Below are 20,077 nucleotides of genomic sequence, written 5' to 3'. Positions count from 1 at the left end.
TTAATAGAGACACAGCATTATTGGGAAGGAAGAGGAGTGAGGAGAAACATCATTAATCTACTGACAGTAATGTCTCAGAGCCATGTCATCAACAAATCCACTTGCCTGAAATCTCTTGATACATGTCAATGCCATCATCTTACCCAGGGCCAATTCTGTCAGGTCAGAAGGAAACTGTGGATCCAGCCAAACAGTTCTCTGCCTCAGATCTTAACATATGCACACATATCAGTCCCCAAATAAGAAGAAACACAATGTGTCTACGTACTGAGACCTAGCAAACACAGCATTTCTCACCTAAATTTCTATTGACAGGTTTCAAGTTAGACAGTCAAGTTCTGATACCTATATCCTGAGCAGCTTTCTTCTGAGAATGTAAAAGTTAGATGCTCCCCAAGATACCCAAGATATAAGATACAATTTCCTAAACACATGAAACTCAAGAAAAATGAAGACTGAAGTGTGGACAATATGCCCCCCCTTAGAAGTGGGAACAAAACACCCATGGAAGGAGTTACAGAGAAAAAGTTTGGAGCTGAGACAACAGGATGGACCATGTAGAGACTGCCATATCCAGGGATCCACCCCATAATCAGCATCCAAACGCTGACACCATTGCATACACTAGCAAGATTTTATCGAAAGGACCCAGATGTAGCTGTCTCTTGTGAGACTATGCTGGGGCCTAGCAAACACAGAAGTGGATGCTCACAGTCAGCTATTGGATGGATCACAGGGCTCCCAATGGAGGAGCTAGAGAAAGTAGCCAAGGAGCTAAAGGGATCTGCAACCCTATAGGTGGAACAACATTATGAACTAACCAGTACCCCGGAGCTCTTGACTCTAGCTGCATATGTATCAAAAGATGGCCTAGTCGGCCATCACTGGAAAGAGAGGCCCATTGGACACGCAAACTTTATATGCCCCAGTACAGGGGAACGCCAGGGCCAAAAAGGGGGAGTGGGTGGGTAGGGGAGTGGGGGTGGGTGGGTATGGGGGACTTTTGGTATAGCATTGGAAATGTAAAGGAGCTAAATACCTAATAAAAATTGGAAAAAAAAAGTTAGATGCTCATCAAAGAGCTAAAGCACAGATTTGAGCAGAAGGTGCCTCTATATTTGTATACTATCCTAGAAAATAGGTTGCAGTTTTTCTAGGCTACAGAGTGAGCAATTGTGGAAAATTGTTAATGAGTTTGCTACCATTAACATAGGACATTCCCAGCACCCTATTGCTCAACACTAGCCTTAAGTATTATGTATTCCTAACAAACTCTTGGGAACTAATTAGTCCAGAACTGGGCAAGTTGAGATGCTGCTTGAGTTGCCAGCTGTGATGTCTATGACATAATTTTTTGGTCTTAAGACACAACTCTTCTGCACTACACCCCACACCCACACCTACCATTTAAGAGAAATATTCTGGGTTGTACTTTTCTAAAGGTACACAGATCAACTACTGACTCAAAAGGGCTGAACCCAGAGTGAGATTTACAGTGTAATTATTGAAGCTGAAGCTTCAGGCCCTCAAATTCCAAGGAACTGAACCTGTGTCAGAGTTTGTTATCTTATTTGCTTCAAAACATTCTTGCCAGTAAATCACAAGCACTTCCTGGTTATCCATGAGCCACATTTTTGGTGTTCTGTTTTTACATTCAAATCCATTTTGAAAAATCACAAAGGTTTGGAGTCAGAATTCTCTAGTTTCCAATATTTTCATATAAAATTGTGAAACAATAAACATTTATAGGTTCAGTGTATTGTCTGTAAAAAGATAAACTACTTTTATTAATTTTTAATTATTTCATAGTTTTTGTAAAGCTACCTCAGGGATTAAATGGAATGTTGCATTAAAATAGCTGAGTTAGAGGATCCATCTTCTTTCCCTCTGTTTCTCTGAATTATTAAGAGGGAAAAGTTAGAAAGAACTTGGAGAAGTGGTCTGCTCTAACAGTGGCTTATGACAGAGGTGTCTTGAGAATCTATCCTCCCTCCCTCCCTCTAGTCCTCCCTTCCTCCCTCTAGTCCTCCCTCCCTCCCTCCCTCCCTCCCTTTTTCCTTCTCTCCTTCACTAAGAAACAGAAACACTTGCCAACTAGTAATGTCTTAAGACCCTATATTATCTCTTTTCCATACTCACATACAGTTTTACCATCTATTGTCATTATTTCTGCCAAAAAGAAGGCCTGGACTCATGACAGCAGAGGTATATATAGTGGGCTGAAGTAGAAGGAAAATTGCCATTGTAATTAAAGGTGTAATGTGTAATTTTGAGTCAAAAGCTAGAAATGAATTCACTAATCTCAGCACCAATTTTCTCATCTACAGAAGGAAAATAAAATAATACTTTAAATTGCAACTTATATCTTTTTAAATAAAAATTAAATATTATGAACTTTCAATAAAAAACAGGCATTGCTTAAAAAGATTTCCTTTTTATTTTTAGCACACCTGAGCCGATGCTAATTGTGTGTTTTGTGTTTGGGCGCTTACTGTTCAGGCAGGTCTGAAATTTGCTTGTAGAAAAGGATGACCCTAACTCCTGGTTCTCCTGCCTCTGTCTCCCAAGTCTTAGAATTTCAGGTATGTACCACTGGTCCTTCTGGTAGCCATCTGCACCCGGGAGCTAGGGCTGTCCCACAGCCCTCTGTGCATGGGTTCTGCCAGAGGTGAGCTGGTCTCCAGGGAGTGCTCTGACTCCCAGGCTTGGAGGTAAGATCTCTGTTTTCTCTCTGGTAACTTTCCAAGGCAGGTCCAGTCAAGAGTGCACACAAACAGCAGAGCAGCTGGGACAGGGTCCTTCCTGTTACCATCTGCACCTGGGAACTGAAGACAAAGGTTTACAGGTCTACAGGAGGGACAAGTTCCAGCCAGAGACAGCAAGACCAACTAACACCAGAGATAACCAGATGGCGAAAAACAAGTACAAGAACCTTACCAACAGAAACCAAGGCTACAGGGTATCGTCTGAACCAGTTCTCCCACAACAGCAAGTCCTGGATACCGAAACACACCGGATAAGCAAGATTTGGACTTAAAATCACATCATATGATGCTGATAGAGGACTTCAAGAAGGAAATAAATAACTCATTTAAAGAAATACAAGCAAACACAGGTAAACAGCTAGAAGCTGTTAAAGAGGAAACACAAAAATCGCTTAAAAAAATTACAGGAAAACACAACCAAACAGGTGAAGGAATTGAACAAAACCATCCAGGATCTAAAAATGGAAATAGAAACAATAAAGAAATCACAAAGGGAAACAACTCTGGAGATATAAACCTAGGAAAGAGATCAGGAGTAATAGATGCAAGCATCACCAACAGAATACAAGAGATAGAAGAGAGAATCTCAAGTGCAGAAGATACCACAGAAAACATTGACACAGCAATCAAAGAAAATGCAAAATGCAAAAAGCTCCTAACCCAAAACATCCAGGAAATCCAGGACATAATGAGAAGACCAAACCTAAGGATAATAGATAAAGAAGAGAGTAAAGATTTCCAGCTTAAAGGGCCAGTAAATATCTTCAACAAAATTATAGAAGAAAACTTCCCTAACCTAAAGAAAGAGATACCCATGAACATACAAGAAACCTACAGAACTCCAAATAGATTGGACCAAAAAGAAATTCCTCCCGACACACAATAATCAAAACACCAAATGCACAAAACAAAGAAAGAATATTAAAAGCAGTAAGGGAAAAATGTCAAGTAACATGTAAAGGCAGACCTATCAGAATTACACCAGACTTCTCACCAGAGACTATGAAAGCTAGAAAATCCTGGGCAGATGTTATACACTAATCCTGGCTTTAATTGTGATGGTTTTAAAGAAGAATACGATGTGCTATAAGAACATTAGAAAGGAGGGTCCTGAATGTGTAGCTCATAGGTAAAGTGCTTACTGATATGATAAAGGCTCAGAGTCCAATCCCTAGTACCATGAAAAAATATTAGAAAGTAGAAAAAAGGAGAAACACTATGTAGATTTAAGTGTCATTCTAGTTAAATCTAGTTAAATTGTTCAATCTGACTGCAGTCCTTGCATCTCTTTGGAAAGGATAACTGAAAAATACTGTTATAATTAGAATTTATCAGTATTTTCGCAGTAAAATGTAATGGCTTTCAGCCTATTCTTGCTCCATCATTAATGTATAGAATTAATCACAAATCCTAGTAACCACAGAAACATACTCTTAGATCAATATTTTGTATATAACCACTGTTAAACATAATGTATTTTTGAATATACAAGTATGTGGATTCTAACTAAATTAAGTATATTTATAAGAGAAATGGAAAAACAAATGCAAAGGAAATCCTCAGAAGTCAGAATCATCCTTCAATATTTTTCTTTCATAAAATCAACTTAAAACTTGAAGTCATTAAGCAGCCCAAAGCCATTATGAACCTTTGTAAGTGGGAGCATCCATTTGTCCATACAGCCTTTACTCCAAGGTAAATGGACTTTTCTCTCTGCTGAGATCTTTTGCTATTCTGAGGAACAGCAGTCAGGCACCAGATCAGGAGCTACTGGAGGAATGCCTAGAGTTTTGTGCATAGCACCACCTGGTGTCAGCTCAGGGTCTTTCTAGAGAGCAGTGCTAAGATTTTATACCATCCTCGCTTGCTCCCTGGCCTCTCTGGACAGCATTGTATAAAATAGTGACTTTAAACCATTCCTCTGCATAAAAGTCAATTTGGAGCTTTAAAAAAAGACAAAAGACAAAAAAGAAACAGCAAAACAGACAGAGTCTAAGACAGAGTTCATACTTACATACATATATATATGCGCGCACACACTGGGAGCTTCTGTTACACAAAGACTACTAAGGGGCACTGGAATATGAGGTTCTGAGAATATGAATGTTTCACTTGTTTTGTCTTATGTAAGCACATTGCTGGGCATATAAAGTAAATTGCAGTTCAAATATATAATATTCTTTTAAGACAATAGTCCACTGGCCAAGAGACCTATTGGGACCATGTTATAGACATAACACTTAAATATTGCATAGGAAAATCTTGACTCCTTTATGACATTATTTCTTGTGGTTCAGGTGGAATTCCATAGCTCAGCACCAAAGTAAATAGATGGTGAAGACTGAGATTAGCTGCTCATATGAATGTGTATTTACCCACCATTACTCATTTCAAAAGCCTCTGACACACAGACAATCTGATTCATCCTGGCTACATGCCATCTTAGCCCATGCCATCATTCAGGTCATACCAGAGACACTGCTATTAGCTTACTTTAGGGCTGACAAGGACAGCTGAGATTAGCACTTTTGGTTTTGTTGAAGAAATTAGCTCTGAATGTGGGGCTAAATGAACTCTATTATCTTTTAAAGAGTAATTGTGTCACCTGAACATGTGTAATATGGATAATTGCTTCTCTTTTAGTACACAGGTACCAATGTAACTTTTAGAAATAAACAGACTCAAGGAATTGGGTGAGTGAACAGATGATTACATGAATGAAAGAGCAGCATAGACTGAGCACTGCAGTGTGACTTCTGTGAGCAGGGACTGCCTAAGTCAGCTTTGGATCCCAACACTTGCCAGGACTCATGAAGTAAGCTCTTAGCAGTATTGATGGAATGGTTCAAAGTAAATAATGCACTCTGTCAATGTGTGTCAAAAGATATAAGACTATTAAACGGGACTTGCCAGAGAACTAGATAGCTACTTATCTATAATTACCGTGGTGAGACTTCCCCTATCTAAAATGCACAGAGTTCATTGTAGTGCAAGAAAAAAATGTGAAGAAATTATTCCAAACCTTTTAAGTTAAAAGACAGTGAAACTACCTGCTAGAACTCATGTGGAAGAAAGACATTTTAGAATGGTTATGTAAATTTTATATCGTCAACAAAAACAATGTTAGCAAATACATAATGATACAGGAAATTACTAAAAAATGTAATAATATTTTTGTTCAAAAGCAAGATCTATGGTTTGGAGAGATATAAAGCTCTTCCAGAGGCCCTGAGTCCAATTCTCAATACCTATGTTAGGAAGCTCACAACTACCTGTAGTTCTAGCTCCAGAAGGATTAAACACCTCTGGCCTTTAATGGCACCTACAGTCTTGTGGAGATAGGAATATATACATACACACACACACACACACACACACACACACACACACATACATACATACATACATATGTACATACATGCATACATAATTAAAAATAATAAAATGAAATAAAAGCAAGATATGTATTATAATTTGATGTCTTATGTGCATGCAAATACATTTAATACAGAAAAGTACAATAATAAAATTCTCATCCTCCCAAAATACACTTTTGACATTTACTTTATATCATTCCAAATGCCACATTCTCATTTATTCACATAACATACTATCATAAAAATATAAATCATACATTAAAGGAATGTATATGGCCAGACACACTGATGGATGGTTGAGACCCCAGCACTGAGGAGGCTAAAGCAAGAAAATTTGAGTTCCAAATAAAGTTAAAATTAATTTATATATTCATATGTGAATTAATATTCACATTCCTTTATGAGTAATCAATCACAATTTCTGTATTAGTTGCTTTACTGTTGTTACAATAAAACACCTTGACCAAAGCATCTTACAGAATGGTTTATTTGGGCTTATGGTTTCAAGGCAGTAAGAGTCTGCCATGCAGGGAGGCATGGCAGCAAGTGAAAGGCATGACATCTGTAACAGAATGCTGATGTAAGCGCAAAGCAAAGAGAGTAAATTATCACTGGCAGGAGGTCTTTTAATCTTAAGGCTTACCTCCAGCAATGTACTTCCTCTAGCAAGGCTATGCCTCCTAGACCTTCCCAGACAGCACTATTAACTGGTGATCAAGTATTTAAATGCCTTAGACTATGGGGAACATCTCATTCAAACCACCACAGCTATAATATCCACTCATTTGGTCTTTACACTTAGTGTTTCAAGAACAATTTATTACACCATTGACTATTTTTAGAAAAATGTTATATTTATTTATTCATTTAGGGCAGAGGATTATGCATGTCATGGTTCACAAGGCAGGTTTAGAAATAAAATCAGATGTCAAATATGCAAACTATAAACTATAAAAATTTATAAAGGTCTTGTGTTTTTTAAACCAAGATTTATGTTTTCATTCCTAATTATATGGGGAATATTGTCTTACTGTATAAAAGACCATGACTTCATTTCATCATGTATTCAAATATGAAAATAGATTATACGGATTAAGTTTGAAGAATCTTTGACAATTTTACCTTAATAGAACTGTGGAAATAGAAGTTAAATTTAAAAAGAAGAGTTAGAGGAATTCATATGAAATAAAACAGCATAGAACTGTATAGTGGGATTAAGCTAATTTGCCTAATCACACAATTAAGAATGGTAGTGCAGATTTAACACAATGTCCACTTATTTCCAAATCCCAGGCTGGAGTCACTATGATTTTCATTTATTACATTACAAATGAGGACAAAATAATTCTCACCTTAGAAGATTAATTTCATTAAATTTCCTTTGCAACACCAAATATATACCTGCTATGTAGCCCAATGCAAATATACCTAGACATTTATCCAAGACAAATGAAAACTTATCTTCATGCAAAAACCTTGACACAATTGTTATACCAGGTTTGTTTTTAATAGCTAACTCAAACCTAGAAATAACCAAAATGCCCTTTGATGAGTACATGATTAAACTAAAATGGAATATTACAGAGCAGCAGAGCAGTAAAGTACAACTTGTATATATCTCGTGTTATACTATATAAGGCAAGCTATACATACAAAGATACATACTATGATTTATTCCACAGGGAATACTCTAAGTGACAAATTAGTGATTGTCAGGGGATAAAGGAGATAGAGGAAAGAGAAGCAGATAGAGCTATAATAGGCTAGCTATAAGAAGAGTTCTGTGATAAAGCATTGGGTCTTAGTACTAATCTGTGCATAAGCTACAGCGACAGAAGACCATGTGCCCCTATTATACCAATACCAGCTTCCTGGTTTGGATATTATATAGTCATTCTTACATTGTACCATAAAAGGCTGGATGAGAGATCTATTATCTTTCTCACTGTGAATACCTCATTATTTTAATATAAAATACTAAATATTAGAAAAATACAAACAGAATATCCAAAATCGAACAACAAATTATTAGCATATGGTAGGACATTTCTTTCCAGTTGTAGCTCTAATATCTAACACAGGTTTGTAAACTATGCTATTCACAAGCCCTCACTAGTTATTTTATGCATATGTGATTTATGTTTCTGTTAGAGGTGGAATAGATTTATATCATGATTTTGAAATTGTCATCTTTTTTTTGGCAGTATCATAACTGTATACAACACACTGTGATCATTTCCTTTGACTGCCTTCTCTCCTCCCACTCCCACTGACTCCCATCCTCCCAACCCTATTCTCATGTGCCTCTCTTTTTTTCTTCCAGCACCAAAGGCAGTCAGAGAGGCTGTGTGACCATGACTGAGCACATTGTGGGAGAAAAGCCATCAGTGGTCACATCCAACTGTGAGTCCTACGTGCTGCATAGAAATAGGTGCTCTCTGTGAAATAAGGTGACAAGGGTCCTTATTTCTTTCTAGTACTCTTTTTCTCTGACAAGAATGTAAAGCAATTTATACTTCATGTGATACTGACGCTAACATACCAACATTGTTTGGATTGTCACACTTCATAATTTTATGAACTTTCATTTTCATGGTTCAACTACTCTGAAAAAAAAAATAGAAAAGAAAAAGAAACCCAGGTAATTAACTTCAGGATTTGGCATTGTCACCATGTTGATTTTTTTTTTCATTTTCTTTCTTTCTTCCTTTCTCCCTTGCAATCTGTGTGTGTGTGTGTGTGTGTGTGTGTGTGTGTGTGTGTGTGTGTGTTATGTAAAACAATGATATCTTTATTTTCATAAACCAATGAGATTCTTAAGTTTATTTACAGAGATATGGGTGGGGAGTTACATATAGGAACATGGACTGCTCACAGGCAGCTCCATCACTGGCAATCCACTTCACTCTAGATTATGGCTTACAAAAATGACCTCTCTGGAAACCTCCAAATGACTTGGAAGTAGGCTGGTACGGTCAAGTGTCTCTTAATTCAGTCTTTGTTTACAGCTTTTGTAATACTGGGGAGAAGCTTTGATAATCACGGATCTTTGGAGAATTTCCTGGGACTTGTGAGTTGTTTGCATTTTGTGTGTCCTGTCTCCCTTCACCCTACCTGTGGGAATATTTCAATTTGGAATACATTGCTACAAAACAAATGTCTAAATTTGAAATGATCTGTGCTAAAATCTCTTTAACAGTTTCCTCAAGGCTTCCTATTGTCATAACAATCTCTACATGATTCATAATCCAGTCCCTAGACATATCTCTAGTCTCATTCTTCTACTTGACCTCTTCTGTCCTAACACTTTAGGCAGGCAACAGACATTCTCAGGCAATCTCAATTTCTTTCATGTTACTCTAGTTTTAGTCTCTCTCTCTCTCTCTCTCTCTCTCTCTCTCTCTCTCTCTCTTTCTCTCTCTCTTTCTCTCTCTCAAAAATTGGACATTTTTTTATCTACATTTCAAATGTTATCCCCTTTCCCTGTTTCCTCACCCCTGGAAGCCCTCTATTCCAACCTTCCTCTCCAGCTTCTATGAGGGTGTTCTCCCACCCATCCACCACTCCTGCCTCCCCACCCTCACATTCATCTACACTGGGGCATCAAGCCTTCACAGGACCAAGGGCTTCTCCTCCCATTGATGTTCAACAAGGCCATCTTCTGCTACATATGCAGCTGGAGCCATGGGTCTCTTCACGTGTACTCCTTGGTTTGTGGTTTAGTCCCTGGGGGCTCTGGGGTGTCTGGTTGGTTGATATTGTTGTTCTATGGGGTTGCAAACCACTCAGAACCTTGAGTCCTTTCTCTAACTCCTCCATTAGGGACCTTGTGCTCAGTCCAATGGTTGGCTGAGAGCATCCGCCTCTGTGTTTGTCAGGCTCTAGTAGAGCCTCTCAGGAGACAGCTATTTCAGGCTCCTGTCACCATGCACTTGTTGCCATTCTGGATGGCCTTTCCTTCAGTCTCTACTCCATACTTTGTCCCCATATTTTCTCCCTAGAGTAATTTGAAACAATGATATCTTAAATGAATTGTATCTCAAAGTAAGTAAGATATTTATTGAACATTATCTTATTCCATGTCCTTATTTTAATTATATAACTAGCTGTTATCTATGCTACCATTAGCAGACAATGGTCAGATCCCCAGTAAGTCACAGTGGTTAACAGAGGCTGTGTTTAAATAATTGAGTTCTACTAGTATTATCATCTTTAAAACTATGGGATTTTATTTATTTTTGTACAAGTTTTTTTTTGATTATTTGCTTTTATTCATCTCTTTCTCTTACTTCATTAAGAAAAATTTCAATATCCTCTTTTGTTCTCTAGTTCATATTTCTAAATACTTCCTATTTTATTCTTTGTTACATTTCAATTCCTCAGATTATAACAAATATTAATGTCTAAATATTTCTTACTACTCTAAAACCAGAACTGAACATAAGAATCTGTTCCTAATGAAAAGGTTTATTGTTATTAGTCTATTCGCTAATTTTATTTGAAACACATAGTCAATAATTGATCAAAATTATGTCAATATTTTATAAACTCTGTGCTCACCCTTATTCTGCTATGGACTTTTCTGTAATTCACTAGATTTATAGTTGAATAAACTATGGTTACAGAAAGTTTTAGTTATAAAACCTCATATAAATAACTCACATCGTAAATAATTACAGTTCTTCTTAATCAGTATAACATTGTTAAATGCATAATTACAGTGGAACTGAAATAAGTAAAGTTAGATATTATCCATAAAGCATAAACAAATGAGATCCATAAAAAGCATTGAGAGAGTGATACATGCTGACTCAGTCAGCTTCCATTTTGATAGCATTAATAGCAATAGAATTAATTTAATAGATGAAAATTTCCCTTTTACTGCCTTATGAAAATCACTAGAAGTCTATTCTTTACATGATACAAAATATGTCAACAACCTAAGAACATGATGGGATGTTTTCTCTAATGTCCACTACCTGCCTTAAGCCTGTTCTGCATAGTTATGAAAATGTTAAAAAGCTCTGAGTCTAGAGGCATGAGGAAAGGAAATCATGTCATTTCTACTTTTTTCGCACACTAGATTTTATAACCAAGGCAGTGAAAAGGAAAAAGAAATTAATATATGAACATTTGAAAAGAGAAAAATTACTATCTATAAAACTGTGATGATGCTTCCAACAAAGGCAAGAGAGTAGTAGATGGCATTATTAGAATTAATGAGAAGTCTAGGCAGCCAAGTATAAAATAAATATATACTCATGAATCAAATAACAATAAATTCTTGGGGGAATTTCCATCAACAACTAAAAATACCCATAAAATAGAGCAACTGCAAAAGCAAATGATATGAATCTAGGAAACAAATTGCACAGAACCATTATAAACCTTGTACTTAGTGAAGATGTCAGCTCCTCTACACTAGAGAAAAATTCTTAACTAAGTGTGATGTAACTAGTGTAAGGAGGCTGAGTTCTAAGATGGCCTTATCCCAGTGACTTTCGCCACTCTCTGATGTCTTCCCTTGACTGAGAGTTCATTTCCTGTTCTGATAAGATGCAAATGCATGACTATGTTACATTATGTGGCAAATGCAAATTCTTCTGAGGCACATGGAAGTCAAGCGAGCGACTGAAAAGCAGAAAGTTCTCTAGCTGGCAGCAGAAATGAGGAGGAATTGTGTGTGGCTTCTTCCTATAACTGGCTGATGCTCTTTCTTTTGTTTCTAAGAGTTTCACTTGTATACTTTGACCATGTGCACAGTCACTCACTACTCTCACTCATCCAAGCTGACCCCATTGTTTCTCCCAACTAGTCCCCCATTTCCCTCATGTCCTTGTTTTCCTTTCATCCTTTTTTCCAAGGCTCCATGATGATAGTCACAGCTACTGTGTGTTCATGATTATAACCATCATGTGATCCAGCTCAATCAAATAAAGAGGCAGCCTACAGAATGGAGAACACTTTGCCAACTCTATTTAACAGAGAATTGGTATTTAGAATATACACATAATTTTAAAAAACTAAACATCAAAGAACAAATATTCCAATCATCTTTCCATTCCTTCAAATTAACTCTGTGCAGTACAGAGTTTTTTCACCAAAACCCTTAGGAGAATTTAGTCCCAGTGAAAATATATGTAAGTGTCAAGATACCTTTGAGAGAGAGGACCCACTTAACTGTGCTAGATTTAGTATATAGAACAGTGAACTGACAGGTGGTTGTTCATTTTAAGAATCTAAGTTGGTAATTTGTCTTGGAGTAATAAATGACCATAAAATTCATGCAAAGGAGAAATTCTCTATGGCTTATAAGCCTTCCTTCAGTCTCACACCAACCCTGATTTCATGTAATATTCCAGTGGTGCCAAAAATTACTCAATTCAAAGGCTTTAAATACTTGGTTCCAACTTTCAGCACCACTTTCTATCCTCCAAATACCTTCATTTGCTTCCCAGCTTAGATTTTATTATCCAGCATTGTACACATTTGCTCTCAAGTCCCAAGTTCACTTTTGCTATAGTATAACAACCTAGATTTAAAAAAAATAATAATTTGACAAGCATCTAGCTCTTTACCTAATGCTAAAATTGACTACATCTTTATGAGGCTTTAACCTTCCATTATTCTTTAGGAAGAGCATATCAAATCCCACATCTTTCTACATAGCCATGTCTTCACTCTCTGAAGCACTTTTTACTTTTACTTTTCATTTCACTTACCACACATCTTTCTTTTACTTTTTTTTTTAACATTTATTTTTATTTTATGTACCCTGGGTGTTCTGCCTGCTTATATATGTGTGAGGGTGACAGGTCCCCTGGAACTGGGGTTACAGGCAGTTGTGAGCTCCCATGTGGGTGCTAGGAATTGAACCTGGGTCCTCTTACCCATGGAGCCATCTCTTCAGCCACCATCTTTCTTTTTTTACTCCTAGATAAAGCCCTTGACACTTACTTTGCTTTAAAAGATAGGATAGGAACAAGCAGAGAGTGCTTATAAGTTTCTAACTTAATCTACCTGGGTTAGGGCAATCTGTCTGTTCAATTATACCCATGCCTTTTCTTGAATAACTGTTTACAAGAAAATTAGCACAGAGGGGAAAATAGACCTGTTCCTCACACATTAGAAATGTTTGAGGCATAGGAGACATCTGTGGCTTACAGCACAATATTTTTACAAGATCATCAACATGTTTTCTCTTAACAAAAATACTTTTCTTTCCATATGGAATGTGGTTCCAGAAATATTGATTAAATTTTGAGAAAAATGACATTATTTTCTTTCCTAAAGCAACAAATTATTTTGTGACTGACTACCAAGGTCAAAGGAAACTGGTCAAACAAAGAAAATTAAATATCTTAACTAATATTTCACCTTCTTTCTTATTCTCTTTCTATGATGATCAGCATTAATAATGATATTCAATATTTATCTACACATTTAGATATTAGTCTTGGGACCAGAATGCCATCAGTTTGAAATGTGAAGCTCAGCAAGAGAAAGCCTTTCAAATATGATCAGTAGGCATTGTCCTCCCTACTCTGAAGTATACAACACACATCATTCTTCAACCTTCTGTCAGACTGTGAAATATCATTAATTAGTATTGGTATTAAGAAATAGAAAAGGCTACATCTGAATCATGAACAATTGATTTTTTTGAGCAAAGGCTTACCACTTGCTATTGTAAGAACAGAAATAAGTCACTCATTGCATTTCTATAAATATCCTGGGGAAATATCCATTAGAAGATTTAAAGGACCACATTACAAGTGTTATTTTCAAATATATAGCTTCTGGCATTTGAACCATATCCAAAAGAAACACCTCAAATTAAATTCAATGAAGAAAACATAAACTGAGTTAAAGTGGCATGAAGCCATGAAAAAGGAGATAGAACTAAGAAAGACCTCTCAACTAGGCTGGATTATCCTAGCTAAGAACAAATGGTGCTTACAATATTTCAGAAGAAAGCAGAAGTGTTTTTCCAGACAGACTTTATGATGATGAACGAAAGGAGTCCATCATTATGCAAATGGTATAGGACAAAGGTAGAGAACAAAGTAAAAACTAAAACCTTCAGCAGTTTAAAGCATCTTTAGTAAAATAAGACAATGGAGATTAGACTGTAAGTAAAAGAAAATCCAGCAGAAGGAAGAAGCTGTCTAAATCATGTTACTTCCAGTCTGCAGTAGCTCACAGCAACTCTGCTGGAAAAGGTTGGATGTAGTTGGCTATCATTTGTATTAACTCTTATTCTCACAGCAACACTATAGGACTAGTCAGAGACATTGTTGTAAATATTCACTAATTGGAGAAACTGTAGCAAACAAGGACCAGTTCTTATTCAATATTATACCGCTGACAAAGAATATCAGTAAAGTCAAATGCTAACCACTCCTTTCCCCAGTCCACATTCTCAACAGCATATGTTGTGAGTCCTCAGACGCTCCAACAGTCCTGAGTCTTTTGGGGGAAGGGATGTCTGAGTTTCCTCCAAGTCACCTCAGGCACTGCAGAACCCCGGATGCAATTGTTACAGTTCAGTAAAACCTTTGACCTCTCCTGTCATATTTTCCTTGTGTGGCCTTTCCATAAATTCTCATAAGCTCAGAACATTTTTTTATTGGTATGATGTAGAAAAGAATGGTTCAGATGTTTTGTGAGATTTTCAATAAAGTATAATGATTTTACCAACACTGACATTATAAAGGGTCCAGGGAACCTTCAACAGAAAAATATGGTCCAGAAGAATATTTATGTTTAGTAATGTTTAGTAAACTATACAAAGTAATTAAAAATTAAAATAAATTATTATTTAATCAACCCAATAATAGTCAGATTATGAAGTTATGGCTGTGTTCAGGAGAGAGCACATATATAAAACTGTAGGATCATATTGAAAAAAATAGTAAAGTAATAAATACAAAAGTCAAACATACTGAAAATTTAAGATGAGTCTATATTCTTAATTCCACTGGGAATATTATGTAAATAGTATGTGGAAACTTTGGGAGAATTCATATGACAAAAACAAAAATGTCAAATAATTGGTTTGAGGAACTTGAATTGCTATGTTTGAAGAAAAAAAAGGAAGAATGAATTTAGTGAGGATTCCTTAGGGAAGATTTTTAAAGAATTTTTTAAATTACATAAAGATGTACATCTCCACATAATTTGTGTGTCTAAACTGTAACATTCACCCATGTCCTTCAGCAAATATTTCCACCTCTTTGTCCTTTTGGACACAGATAGAAGTTGTCTTTCTGCCCTCTCTAGCAGCCAGGTAGGACCTTGTCATTATCTCTAACCACAGCCATGCCAGTAGATGTGTTAGTCTGTTATATAATCAGCTTGGAAACAGGCTGGCTGGCTGACATTTTGTCCTGTAATGGGTAACGTTAAAAAATTCATGCTATATGATCATTCTAGGCTCTTATAGGTGACAAAGACAAGTTCTAACACCACACCTTCCAATAAAACTAAATTTTAAAACGGAGCTAAGTAACAATAAATTAAGTCAGTAAGGTTTACAGGGAAATGATTTTTACTATATTCTAAGAGTCTTAGTGACTTAACATTTACTCCATGGACTGCCCTGGTTTGCAGATTTCTCAATATATAAATTTTGAAAGTATAAATGATAATGAGATTAAATGTATATACTTTACTACAGTTGCATTGCAATTTTCTTAAATTCAATATACTTATGGCAACTTTTCAGCAGGCAGAAAACCAAAATTTCTTATTTATAAGCTACAAATTAACTTTCAAAATAAGCATATTAATTCAATGTCATGGAGAATATTGATTGCTTGAACTAAACTACCACCAGATGATAAATAGCATATCAACATAACTCAATGTCCTTTGAGCCCAATGTATGAATAACTAACAAATGCCACATGAGTCATTTTCACATATAACCCTACAATAAATCCCCTACAAATATGTTCTTTTTGTAATGCATTGACATTATATAACATTTAAATGACTCAAATGCATGAGTTTGTGACTGTGTGACTCTGTATTATTAGTTCACTCTGAGACAGAGTGGTATTTTTGAATGCCCACTAAGTTGTATGTAGCTGAAAATCCTTAAAAGGTGGTCACCAAGGATGACACAGGTAAAATCACTTCAAAATAAACACATGGAAAGTTCGTTTACAATGTATGTATTGTCTAAAACTTGTGCTACTTAACTCTGGGTTGAATGTGGTGTTTGTGTTAAAAGTGCTCAGGGAAGGAAAAGAAACCCCAGAAACTTTCTTGCCTTAATGATTTTGAGGCTTGGTGTTCGGTAACTTTTAATTTTCTAGTCCTTTTGTTTTCACAAGGCCCACTCTAAAGATTATAGTATTAATTCTTGACCTAGCTTGCAAATTAAGTCCCAGCCCTTGACCTCAGCTGACAAAGGCAGTTACATGAAATAGCATTTTAAATCAGTCACAACTGACTTCAATGGACAAAGTTCTACTTTCACTGAGGCCCACCTTTCAAATTAAGTAAAACAAGATTTACTTAATAATAAAGAAGCACAATTAAGATATGAATGATTACTTATAAGTAGTCCTTCAAAGTTAAAAATATAATGATCAAATTGAACATGAAAATTTATCTATTACAAGTACAGGATTAGGCATAAAAATTTAAAAACCTGATCTTATGTGTTTGTTCAAACACATTAAACCATTTTATCTGCTCAATATAAAAATAATTATTGTTATCCCTCATAAATAAATACCTAATATTGAACAGTCTCTTCTTTAGCTTAAACATTTTAATTTTAAATTACTTAGAATATTCATATTTGGTGGCCAGATATTATTTAATAAACTATCATCTGATGATATTAAATAATTTTTCTCAAGATAAACTGTATATAACTAGAAATTAATATAAGAACCAATGTAAAATAAAAAAGATCCCTCTTTGCTAATTCATTTGTTTAAAGGAATCAGCCAGTGTACCTTTTGCCACTTTCAACAGCTGCACAGCTAATAATAAAGACTGAAAATTCTGAAGTAGTTCATGGCTTCAAAGGGGCAACTCATGGAATTTTACTTCTATTTTTCAAATCAAGAAAAATGGAAGTGTTTTCACTAAAATGTCTTTTCCTAATAATAACCCACTTTTTGATGTAAGAGTATGCACATAACTGTTATTGACAGAATAATCAGAAGACATATTTCTGTCACTTGAACTTGTACAAAATTGAATTTGGCTTTGACAAGAAAAAATAAATAGTTCATCTGAAAATGTTTGCTTCCCTGAGAAGAACAATTGGTTCTCTGTACAGAGCCAATAAATAAGGAATGACCTAAAAATCGTGGAAAAGTAATGCAACTGTATTTGATAAATGGCTTGCTCATATAATCACCATTTTGCCATTCCAGCTATACTAATATGTATTCTTCTTTAATGGATATACCACTCCTATCTACAAATGACTGGCAGTAACACAGGACCTACCATATTGTTGAGAGTTTGGTAAGGAAAACAGAAATGGTGTGAGATATTTCAAGCAGAGAGAATTAGTTTAAAATGTACTTCGAAGTTTTAAAAAGAACAAAAGAAAAAGAAAATCCAGCATGTGAGCTAACCAAGGTATATTATTGACAACTGAAAGCAGCTACTATCCCTGAGAAATAAAAGGGAAGAGGTGGTGAGAGATACCTAGGCCTACTTATTAAGGTGTACTCAAGACATCCTAGGAATACAAAAAATTTTGGAAGCATGAATGAGGCGCCTGGAAGAAGTTCTGGGACAGCCAAGGGTGGGGTGTGTATCATGCCAATAGGAAGCATAACCTGGCGGAGCTGATATACAGGCTCTGCTTACAGGTCCCAGATTAAGTCAAGGAAGCACCACAGAGGAGAGAACTAAGGAGAACTTCAGAGCTATGGGCACTGGGGTCAATAGCTTCTTGCTGACACTCAAGGAGGTCAGAAGCTGGGAACAGCTGACTCACATTTATTTTCTCAGTCTTTTTTCCAGGACCTCTTCTGGGCAAAATCCAACTGAAATCCTGCAATAGAAACTTGGAAGGGTAAATGGAGAGATCTCAGAAACTTATAGTAAACAGAAAAATGCAAAGAAAGGAAGTGAATGTCTGGGGCAAGATGTAACATTGCCTGTAGTGGTAACTTTTATACAGGTTTTGTTTCTTTGGTTTTTTTTCCCTCATAATGACCATTTTTAAAATTTGATATATTATTTTTATTTCCTTGGAAAACAAGATGGCTTAGCACAAAAAGTGCTTGCTTCCAAGTCTGAAAATATGAATTCTATCCCATAAACTCATTTAATGAAATGAGAACTGACTCTCAAAAGTTGTCCTCTGACTTCAATGTGTGCACTGTGCATGTGCACACACCTCTAACACATACAAAATAAATTTAATTAAAATTTTAATAAAAAAGACAAATGAACTACATAAATACAGGATAAAAACAAAGCAATGTAAAATACAACAATAAACTAGTGACACTAAGTTTATTATTGAAAAAATATTTTTATACTTTTTAAAAAAGCATATAGTAGATTTATACAAGTTACAAATTGATGCCAGATCTATTTTCCTTATTCCCATGAAAGCACATAAATATTCTGCTTGCATATTATTGTCTTCCAAGTCTAGTACATGATGTTATGAACTTATACAAATTGTAAGCATCCAGGAAAACATTAGCAGCCTGTGCTAGGTTACAGATGGCCTTTATTTTCTTTGTGTCCAGATGTGCAAACTTTATATGCCTCAGTACAGGGGAATGACAGGGCCAAGAAGTGGGAGTGGGTGGGTGGGGGAGTGGGTGGGGAAGCGTGTGGGGGACTTTTGGGATAGCATTGGAAATGTAAATGGAATAAATACCCAATAAAAAGAAAAAATAAATATAAAAAAGAAATGAATATTAGTTTATTATACTATACTATATTGTATATGTTATATTAGGTATAACAAAAGGATTCAGAGGTTTCCAAATCTAGGGGTTTAAAAATTCCTGTATCTTCTGCTCAAAGCTTCTTGAAACTTCTTGAAACAGCTGCCAAAGATCTGCCAAATAAAAAGCTACATTGTCCTAAGACCACCATGTAGGAGACACCTCATAAAGATGATCTTAAGGCCAGTCTCTACTGAATAGTGTTTTCTGTTCACTCCCTTGAAATATGAGACATGACTGTGAAGACATCTTGCATCCTGAAGAAGATGGAGATGATAGCTTTAATCAGAGGTGAGCAGAAGAACAAGGCGACCAACCCCCTTCTGATCTTGGCCACCAGATTGCGAAACACATTAAGGATGTTGTTTTGAGCTGTTAGCTTTGGAGTATTTTTGCTATGCAGTAATAAAAGATAATGAAATGTGCTACCCCCAACAATCAAAAATGCATACTAAAACAGACTTTATGCTGAATATGATTGAATTAACTAACATATTTAAATTACAAAGCAGAAAACTCAAGAAGTTTTAAAGGTAACAAACTCTCACTTCCTTCTAATGAAGTAGAAGTATTATGGTATCCTGAAGCCTCGGTGACAATGCAAATGCTGAGCCTGTGGCTTTTCTCTGTGGAGTCACCTCAAGGTGGGAGGTTACCTAGAATGTTTGTAATTTCTTTTTCTTTTTCCAAGGAGACCAAGTAGCCAAAAGCTGTACAAATTTCAGACCATATATAAAATTTATTCCTAAAGAATACTCATCAGTAAACATAAAATTCTCTTGGACATTCTCAGTAATCAGTCTTTTCTCCAAAAACATAATTTAGAATAGGGACAGCTGTGTTTTTATAGACCTCTTTTGTTAGAACATTTTATATATGATTGAAAAGTAACCTGAAAATTCCAAATTTCTACAACAGAGGAATAATTAAATACATTGTAAGTTATTAATTCAGGACATATGGTCATCTTAAAAAGAAGTCACAAAGTCCT

At 35.8% G+C, this 20,077-nt stretch overlaps 1 protein-coding gene across 3 annotated transcripts in view; it reads right to left on the bottom strand.

Annotated features, from left to right (window-relative positions):
* Positions 1–20,077, bottom strand: part of Macc1 (metastasis associated in colon cancer 1) — a 76,537-nt gene that overhangs the window by 35,363 nt on the left and 21,097 nt on the right. Inside the window, exon 2 of one of the 3 annotated variants that reach the window (XM_006515863.3) lies at positions 18,117–18,173. The exons of the other annotated variants lie outside the window; for them this stretch is intronic. The gene's annotated coding sequence lies outside the window, so the exon portion shown is untranslated. The remainder of the gene's footprint in view (positions 1–18,116; positions 18,174–20,077) is intronic. 3 annotated transcript variants of the gene reach the window in all.

Source organism: Mus musculus, chromosome 12, assembly GCF_000001635.26.
Source record: "Mus musculus strain C57BL/6J chromosome 12, GRCm38.p6 C57BL/6J".
Lineage (NCBI taxonomy): Eukaryota > Metazoa > Chordata > Mammalia > Rodentia > Muridae > Mus > Mus musculus.
The sequence above is the reverse complement of the archived record's forward strand: the minus strand, read 5'-3'. Positions and strand labels throughout refer to the sequence as shown.